This window comes from Pseudophryne corroboree, chromosome 2 (assembly GCF_028390025.1).
Source record: "Pseudophryne corroboree isolate aPseCor3 chromosome 2, aPseCor3.hap2, whole genome shotgun sequence".
Lineage (NCBI taxonomy): Eukaryota > Metazoa > Chordata > Amphibia > Anura > Myobatrachidae > Pseudophryne > Pseudophryne corroboree.
Genome location: NC_086445.1, coordinates 1,023,807,051 through 1,023,815,972, shown reverse-complemented (window position 1 = coordinate 1,023,815,972; position 8,922 = coordinate 1,023,807,051).

The window sequence follows — 8,922 nt, the reverse complement described above, 5'->3', positions numbered from 1 at the left end:
TCCCCCATCTGCCCCCCCTCTACACCTCCCACTCCCCCACCCACAGCACCTCTGCACCCTTTCCGCCATCTGTGCCCCTGCAACCACCCCTCCCCCACCCGCAACACATCTGGACCCCCTCCCACACCCACCCCTCCACCACACGTAGCACCTCGGACGCCATCCGCAGCTGCTACAAGTGATTCCCTGATTCGGGGTGATCAGCGGCACGGAAAGGCACCTCCACCTCACTGAACCCACCCCCTTTCCAAACTCCCCCCACACACTCTGAACTTCTGTGACTATAGTTGCTACCAATGGACATTGGATTAATAAGAAACACTAATACTGTGGCCATTATGTGTCTAAGCGACACTGCTACCTGTGGCCACTGTGTATAAGTGGCGCTGCTACCTGTGGGCACTGTGTGTATAAACACAGCTACTACCTGTGGCCATTGTATCTAGAACCAACTCTGCTATCTGTGGGCACTGTGTGTATAAGCGACACTGCTACCTGTGGCCATTGTATATAAGTGGTGCTGCTACCTGTGGGCACTGTGTGTATAAACACAGCTACTACCTGTGGCAATTGTATCTAGAACCAACTCTGCTACCTGTGGGCACTGTGTGTATAAGCAACACTGCTACCTGTGGCCATTGTGTATAAGTGGCGCTGCTACCTGTGGGCACTGTGTATAAGTGGCGCTGCTACCTGTGGGCACTGTGTATAAGCGGCTCTGCTACCTGTGGCCATTGTGTGTAGAACCAACTCTGCTACCTGTGGGCACTGTGTGTATACGCGGCTCTGCTACCTGTGGGTATTGTGTGTATACGCGCCTCTGCTACCTGTGCCCATTGTGTGTATAAGCGCCTCTGCTACCTGTGGCCATTGTGTGTGTAAGCACCTCTGCTACCTGTGGGTATTGTGTGTATAAGCGGCTCTGGTACCTGTGGCCACTGTGTGTATAAGCGCCTCTGCTACCTGTGGGCACTGTGTGCATAAGCGCCTCTGCTACCTGTGGGCACTGTGTGCATAAGCGCCTCTGCTACCTGTGGGTATTGTGTGTATAAGTGGCTCTGCTACCTGTGGGTATTGTGTGTATAAGTGGCTCTGCCACCTGTGGCCATTGTGTGTATAAGCGTTGCTGCTACCTGTGGCCACAGCACTTTGGTGTCTTATCTATAGCAGTATATACTACACTATGTTATTCATTGTGCCCTGCGGCCACTCTGCACGCCCTCACAAAGGGCTACGCCCCCTTGACAATCGCACGCCCTTCCCCCTTGCAATATTTACCCACTGCCATAAAAACATTTTCAGGTAATACTCCATATAATAACAATTATAGCACAGTTGAAGCCCGTGCAGGGGTTACCGGGTCTTAGCCTCTTGCAATGGTATTTTCTCTCTAACAGCATGCCTCTCTTTATCCTCTCCCTACCACCCTGACTCTCCCTATCCTTTACCGATCGCACAGTGTTTCTGTACATTCCCTTTCTCCCCCCCCACGCCTCTCTATCTTTTCTCAACCAGACACCATTTCTGTATGCCCTCTATACTGCCCTGCGTTTCTGATTCTGTTACCTACCGGCCTGCGTATGTTCAAAGACCTGCAGGGGTTAATGGGGCGTAGCCCCTTCCGACGGTGTGAAGAGCGCCCGTAGGGCGCGATGAATCACCTAGTGTATATATATATATATATATACTAGGTGCTTCATCGTGCCCTACGGGCGCTCTTCACACCGTCGGAAGGGGCTACGCCCCCTTAACCCCTGCACGCCTTTCTGGGGTTCAATATATGGAGTATTAGCTGCATTCCTAGTTTTGTTAGTGTTTGAATATTGCACAATGAAAGGGCGTCCGATGGTGAAGGGGGCGTAGTCCCTTGCAACAGGAAGGGGTTTGGGGAGTGGGGACCGCGGATGGGGGAGGGGGTATGAAGGCGGAAGGGGCTACGCCCCCTTAACCCCTGCACGCCTTTCTGGGGTTCAATGTATGGAGTATTAGCTGCATTCCTAGTTTTGTTAGTGTTTGAATATTGCACAATGAAAGGGCGTCCGATGGTGAAGGGGGCGTAGTCCCTTGCAACAGGAAGGGGTTTGGGGAGTGGGGACCGCGGATGGGGGAGGGGGTATGAAGGCGCTGTGGGTGGGGTAGGAGCAGCGGTGTCGCAGGTGGGGGATGGCAGCTGCAGGGCTGTTGCGGATGGAGGAGGGGTTCCGAAGGCGCTGCAGATGGGGAAGGGGTGGGTGCGGGTGTGCAGTGGATGGGGGAGGTGTCCAGGGGGCGCGGTGGGTGGGGGAGGGGTGGATGTGGGGGTAACGTGGGTGGGGGAGTGGCGGGTGCGGTGCTGTTGCGAATGGTGTAGGCGATGCGGATTGGGAAGGGCCTGCTGCGCGGGTGGGATAGGGGATCCAAAGGTGCAGCAGGCGGGGGAGAGCCAGATGCGGGGTGTGGCAGATGGGGGAGGGGGTCCGGAGGTGATGTAGGTGGTGGAGGGGCGGGTGGCATAGGGGGTCTGGAGGCGCCGCGGGTGGGTACCGGGGGAGGGGGCTGGGGGGGGGGGGGGGCGTTGTGTGTGGGGGAGGGGCAGGTGGGGGAGGGGCAGATGCTGGGCTGGATGGGGGAGGTGTTCCAGAGGTACTGCGGGTGGGAAAGGGTGTGGTGGGTGGGTAGGAGGTGTGGAGGCGTTGCGGGTGGGAGAGGGGGGGGTGCAGTGAATGGGGTTAGGGGTCCGGAGGAGGGAGGGTCCGTGTGTGTGGAGGTGTGGGGTCCGTAGGCGCTGTGGGTGGGGGTGCCACGGGTGGTGGAGGGACAGGTGTGTGGATTTGCGGTGGATGGGGGAGGGGGTCTGGAGGTGCTGCAGGTGGTGGAGGGGTGTGTACGCAAGTGGGATAGGGGGTGGGTGCGGGGGTGCAGCGGATGGTGGAGGTGGTCCGGGAGTGTGGGAGAGGTGAGGTGCTGTGGGTGGGGGAGAGGCGGGTGAGGGGCTGTTGCGGATGAGGGAGGGGTTCCGGAGGCGCTGCAGGGTGGAAGGGTGCAGGTGTTGTGGGTGAGGTAGGGGGCCTGGAGGCGCTGTGGGTGGGGGTGCGGTGGATGGGGAGGGGCTGCAGGTGGTGGAGGAGCGGGTGGTGTAGGAGGTCCGGAGGTGCAGTGGGTGGTGGAGGGGTGGGTGCTGAGGGTGGGGTAGTGGGTCCGAAGGTGTTGCGGTTGCTGGAGAGGTGGGGGTGTAGGGGATGGGTCAGTGGGTGCAGCGGATGGGGGAGGGGTGAGGGCGGGGGTTCAGCGGATGGAAAGGGGGTTAGGGGATGCGGGAGGGGTGGGGGTGCTGTGGGTGGGGGAGGCGGGGGAGGGGCTGTTGCGGATGGGGGAGGGGTTCCAGAGGCGCTGCTGGTGGAGAAGGGTGCAGGTGTTGCGGGTGAGGTAGGGGGCCTGGAGGCGCTGCGGGTGGGGGAGGGAGGGAGGGGGGGGGAGGGTGCGGTGGATCGGGAGGGGCTGTAGGTGGTGGAGGAGCAGGTGGTGTAGGGGGTCCGCAGGTGGAGTGGTTGGTGGTGGGGTGAGTGCTGCGGGTGGGGTAGTGGGACCGAAGGTCTTGCGGTTGCTGGAGGGGTGGGGTTTCAGGGGATGGGTCCGGGGGTGCAGCGGATGGGGGAGGGGCTGCTGCAGATGGGGGAGGGGTTTGGAAGACACTGCGGGTGGGGTAGGGGGTCAGAAGGCGCAGTGGGTGGGGGTGCCACGGGTGGTGGAGGGGCAGGTGCGGGGGTTTGCGGGGGATGGGGAGGGGTCCAGGGGCGCTGCAGGTGGTGGAGGGGCAGATATCAGTGCACATAGTCTCTGTGGTCGTTAGTGAGGGTTGGTGATGGTGTAAGAGGGGTGAAGGCCAGTACACAGACAGGCAGTTAGAGAGCAGGATGAGGGTGACAGGGCATAGTGATGGGGAGTACTTAGCAGATATAGGGGTGGGCTACAGGTGTGATGTCCCAGTGTGTGTACCTTTGCTCTCATGTGTGAGGTATGTGAGGTATATGTGAGGTATATGTGAGGTATGTGTGAGGTAAGGATGTGCGGGTCGTGGTGGCCACTAACCTCCAGGCTGCTGCTGTGAGATGGTGACTGCAGAGGGAGGGAGCTCAGACCCAGCAGCGATGGGTCGTGGTCAGCATTCCTTCCTGGCCCCGTTCCGCCGCACACTGTCCGCCCCGTCTGACGGGCGTCATTCCTCCATCCTGCATGGCAGCGTCAGCTGCTGTGATCGCGGAGCATAGGTAAGCGTCCGGAGCCCTGTGGGCGGGCAGGCATGGTGTTTCCCTGGAGAGGTGCGGCGCGCGTCCTTAGGCTGCAGACGGAGGGAGCTCCGGCCCAGCAGCACTGTTGATTAGTGCGTGTCCCGTCCTGGCGCTGTCCCGCTGCACATGCTCCGCACCGCTTGCCGCTGAGCATGGCAGCCCTTGTGTGTATGCTGCAGATGCTGATCTAGCGGTGCCTGAGCTAGCGCCCTCTCCCTGGGGTGTGGGTGTCAGGCAGCAGGTATGGTGTGTAGGTGGGAGAGGAGCTGTGGGCGGCGTCTCGCTGCCTGCAAGTACCCTCCATATCAGCGCTGTTCCCCTCCCTGCAGATAGTGTCAGTGGCCGTGGTATACTTTTGCTACTGGTGGCCAGGGCCGGTGCTAGGGTGTTCGGCGCCCCCCTGCAAACTATGAATTTTGCGCCCTCCCATATTCCTTTGTTGTGCATCGGGAAAAGTGGTGTGGTCTCACAACTAAGGGGCATGGCCACACAATAGTACCCCCATTTAAAATTACGCCACAATGTAGCACAATCTTATTCATCTTATACGTAATGCCCCACCCGTAGTAGTAGCGTCCTTATACGTAATGCCCCACCCGTAGTAGTAGCGTCCATATACGTAATGCCCCCCCAATAGTAGTAGTGTCCTTATACATAATGCCCCCCCAGTAGTAGTAGCAGTTATATGTAATGCTCCCCAACAGTAATAGTAGCGTCCTTATACATAATGCCCCCCCAGTAGTAGTAGCAGTTATATGTAATGCCCCACAACAGTAATAGTAGCATCCTTATACGTAATGCCCCACCCGTAGTAGTAGCGTCCTTATACGTAATGCCCCCCAGTAGTAGTAGCAGTTATATGTAATGCCCCCCAACAGTAATAGTAGCGTCCTTATACGTAATGCCCCACCCGTAGTAGTAGCATCCTTATACATAATGTGCCCCCAGTAGTAGTACCGTCCTTATACATAATGCCCCCCCAGTAGTAGTAGCATCCTTACATGTAATGCCCTCCCAGTAGTAGCAGCACCGTCCTTATACATAATGCCCCCCAGAAGTAATAGAGTCCTTATACATAATGCCCCCCCAGTAGTAGCGTCCTTATATGTAATGCCCCCCAGTATTAGTAGCCTCCTTATACGTAATGCCCCCCTATAGTAGTAGCGTCCTTATACGTAATGCCCCCCCATAGTAGTAGCGTCCTTATACGTAATGCCCCCCCTATAGTAGTAGCGTCCTTATACGTAATGCCCCCCCATAGTAGTAGCGTCCTTATAAGTAATGCCCCCCCTATAGTAGTAGCATCCTTATACGTAATGCCCCCCCTATAGTAGTAGCGTCCTTATAAGTAATGCCCCCCCTATATTAGTAGCGTCCTTGCATGTAATGGCCCCAACAGCAGTGGCGTCCATAAAGTGCGCACACACAGACATACCTCACACACACACAATTCACACATATATACAAACACACACACCCCACCATACACACACACACACACACACACACACACACACACACACCCACTACACACACACACACACACACACACACACACACACACACACACACCCCACTATACACACACACACACACACACACACACACACACACACACACACACACACACACACACATTTCTCTCTCACCCTCCACTTACCAAGTCTGGCTGGCCGTCACTGCAATGCTGATTCCACCACTGTTCAGCTGTCTGGTCCCGTGTAGCTCCGCCCATCTATTCCGTGTAGCTCCGCCCCTCTATTCCGTGTAGCTCCGCCCCTCGTGCCGCCTTAGCTCCGCCCCCTTTTCAGGACCCGTCCCGCACTGCACAGCACACCACAGCACAGCCCGCTGTCACAGGTGATTGGGGGGGGGGGGGAGGACAGGCACAGCAGCCGGCAGCTAGTGGCCATCCTCACCTCCTATACTGTAAGGTAGGGTCTTGCACCTGACTGCTGCTGGCGCTGGGTATGGGGTAGCTCCCTGCAGCAGATGCAGTTGACTCCGCCCAGCTCTGTGACTCCGCCCAGCGTAACGGGCACAGAGTCACAGATTAGGGCAAATATATAGGAGATAAGTGCATAATGGAAGGTAGCCACATATTAAGCTGCTGGTATTTTTCATCCGATACTCATACAGTATACCTACTTATATATTCATATGCAATTCCTTCTATTTTTATTGTTATTTTTATTTTTATTTTTACTTATATACTTATGTATATACTAGGTGCTTCATCGCGCCCTACGGGCGCTCTTCACACCGTCGCAAGGGGCTACGCCCCCTTAACCCTTGCATGCCTTTCTGGGGTTTAATATTTGTATTATATGGTGTATTACTGGCATTCCTTTGTTAGTGGTTAAATATTGCACAATGAAAGGGCGTGCGATGGTGAAGGAGGCGCAGCCCCTTGCGACGGCGGGAACAGCACCTGCAGGGCACGATGTACAGAATGTAGCGGGTGCGGGGGGGACTGCGGATGGTGTCTGTAGATGCTGCGGGTGGAGGGGAGGCAGAAGTGGGGGTGGGGCCCGGATGGGGAAGGTTCGGGAGGTGCTGCGCGTGGGGGAGGGGCAGAGGAGTGGGGGATGCAGATGGGGGAGGGGTCCGGAGGCACTGCAGGTGGGGGAGGGGCGGGGGTGCCACGGGTGGGAGAGGGGCAGGTGTGGGGATGTTGTGGATGGGTGAAGGGTTCCGGAGGTGCTGTGGGATGGGTGTGCCGGGGGTTGGGTAGGGGACCGCAGGCACCATGGGTAGGGTAGGGGCTGGTACGGGTGTTGCGGCGGATGGGAAAGGAGGTCCGGAGGTGCTGCAGGTGGTGGAGGGGCAGGTGCGGGGGTGCCATTGGTGGGGGAGGGGTGGGTGAGGGGGGGACCGCTGATGGAGGAGGGTGTCTGCAGATGCTGCGGGTGGAGGGGGGCAGGTGTGGGGGGAGACGTATAAGGGGGGTGAATGGTGGAAGGGGCCTGGAGGTGCTGTGGGTGGTGAAGGGGTGGAGGAGTGGGAGCCACGGGTGGTGTAGGGGGGTCTGGAGGCACAGCATGTGGGGGAGGGGTGGAGTGCCGCATGTGGTGGAGGGGAAGGTGCGGAGGTGTAGTGCATTGGGGAGAGGTCTGGAGGCGCTGCGGGTACTGTACATGCCATAAAAGGTAGTTGGAGGGTATGCAGTAACAGGGCCAGGACAGGGGTGACAGGGTCAGTACAGGGTTGACGGGGCCAGGACAGGGGTGACGGGGCCAGGACAGGGGTGACGGGGCCAGGACAGGGGTGACAGGGCCAGGACAGAAATGATAGGGACAGGATAGGGGTGACAGGGCCAGGGTAGGGGCGGCAGGACCAGGACAGGGGTGACGGGGCCAGTATAGGGTTGACAAGGCAAGCACAGGGGTGACAGGGCCAGGATAGGGGTAACAGGGCCAGCATAAGGGTGACAGGGCCAGGATAAGGGTGAAAGGGCCAGGATAAGGGTGAAAGGGCCAGAATAAGGGTGGCAGGGCAAGGCCAGGGGTGACAGGGACATGACAGAACACAGGGCATGGGAGAGATTGGTATTAGGGACAAAACAGTGGTGACAGACAGATGTGTCTTACCGGAGTCACTGCTGCTGGCTGCTGCTGTTCCATTCCAACCTGTTGGGATCTGCTGCTGCTTGAGACTTGGCATGGCTGACTCTCTCAGGCTGGAGTCCTGCTTTCTCTGCCAGTCCGCATCCCTCCCCCCCTCCTCAGTCACACACCGCAGACCTCGCGCAGCTGCCGGGCACTGTGGTAAGGTGAGACTGGAAATGACTGGTTAGCCCCCAGGAGATGCTGCGGCTGGAGGGAGGAGGGGGTCATAGCATGCACGTGGCGCGGACCTCACGGCTTCCGGGCACTGTGGTAAGGGGAGACTGGGAGTGACTGGTTAGCTCCCGGGAGACGCTGCGGCTGGAGGGAGGAGGGGGTCAGAGCCTGCAAGCAGCTCGGATTTCTGCAGCGCTACCCGCCAGCTAAAGTGTGTGAATGAGCTGGGCGCACTCCACTGCGGGTGGCAGCGCTGCAGCTAGCGGTGGGGTTGCCGGGGCTGGAGATAACAGAGGCAGTACGGAACCTGCACAGCGGCAGGTGCCCCACTAAACTGCAGCTAAGAAGCGTGGAGTGTGTCAGAAAGTGACGCTCCTCAGCACCAGAGAGACCCTGCTGAGTATGCCGATGTGGGGGGTCAAGCACACAGTGAGCCGGTGCCCGTCTGTCTGTACGACATACCTCTCACACACCCCCATACCTCCCAAATGTCCCGATTTTCGCGGGACAGTCCCATTTTTTGGGGTCTGTCCCGCTGTCCCACCCGCGGGTCGCAGTGTCCGGCGGTGGGGGGGGGCAGTTGGAAAGCTCCTGTACTCGCTGTTCTGCTTAGCAGAGCAGCGGTGAATAGTGGAGACAGAGGGAGAGGGGGCATCAGGGGGTACGGATTACTGGGGGGGTTCCAGCAGCAGAGCCGGATTAAGGGGGGGGGGGTGGCGTGGCCAGGGGATACGTACCGTTGGCCCCACAGTTTTAGGGGGCCCCCCGGCTGGAGTAGCTCTGTCCCAGCTCAGAAGCTCCCCCCGTCCTGCCAGCAACAGCGGCAGCATTGTGCTACAGTCAGCACACGCTGCTGCATATTGGCAGGTCTG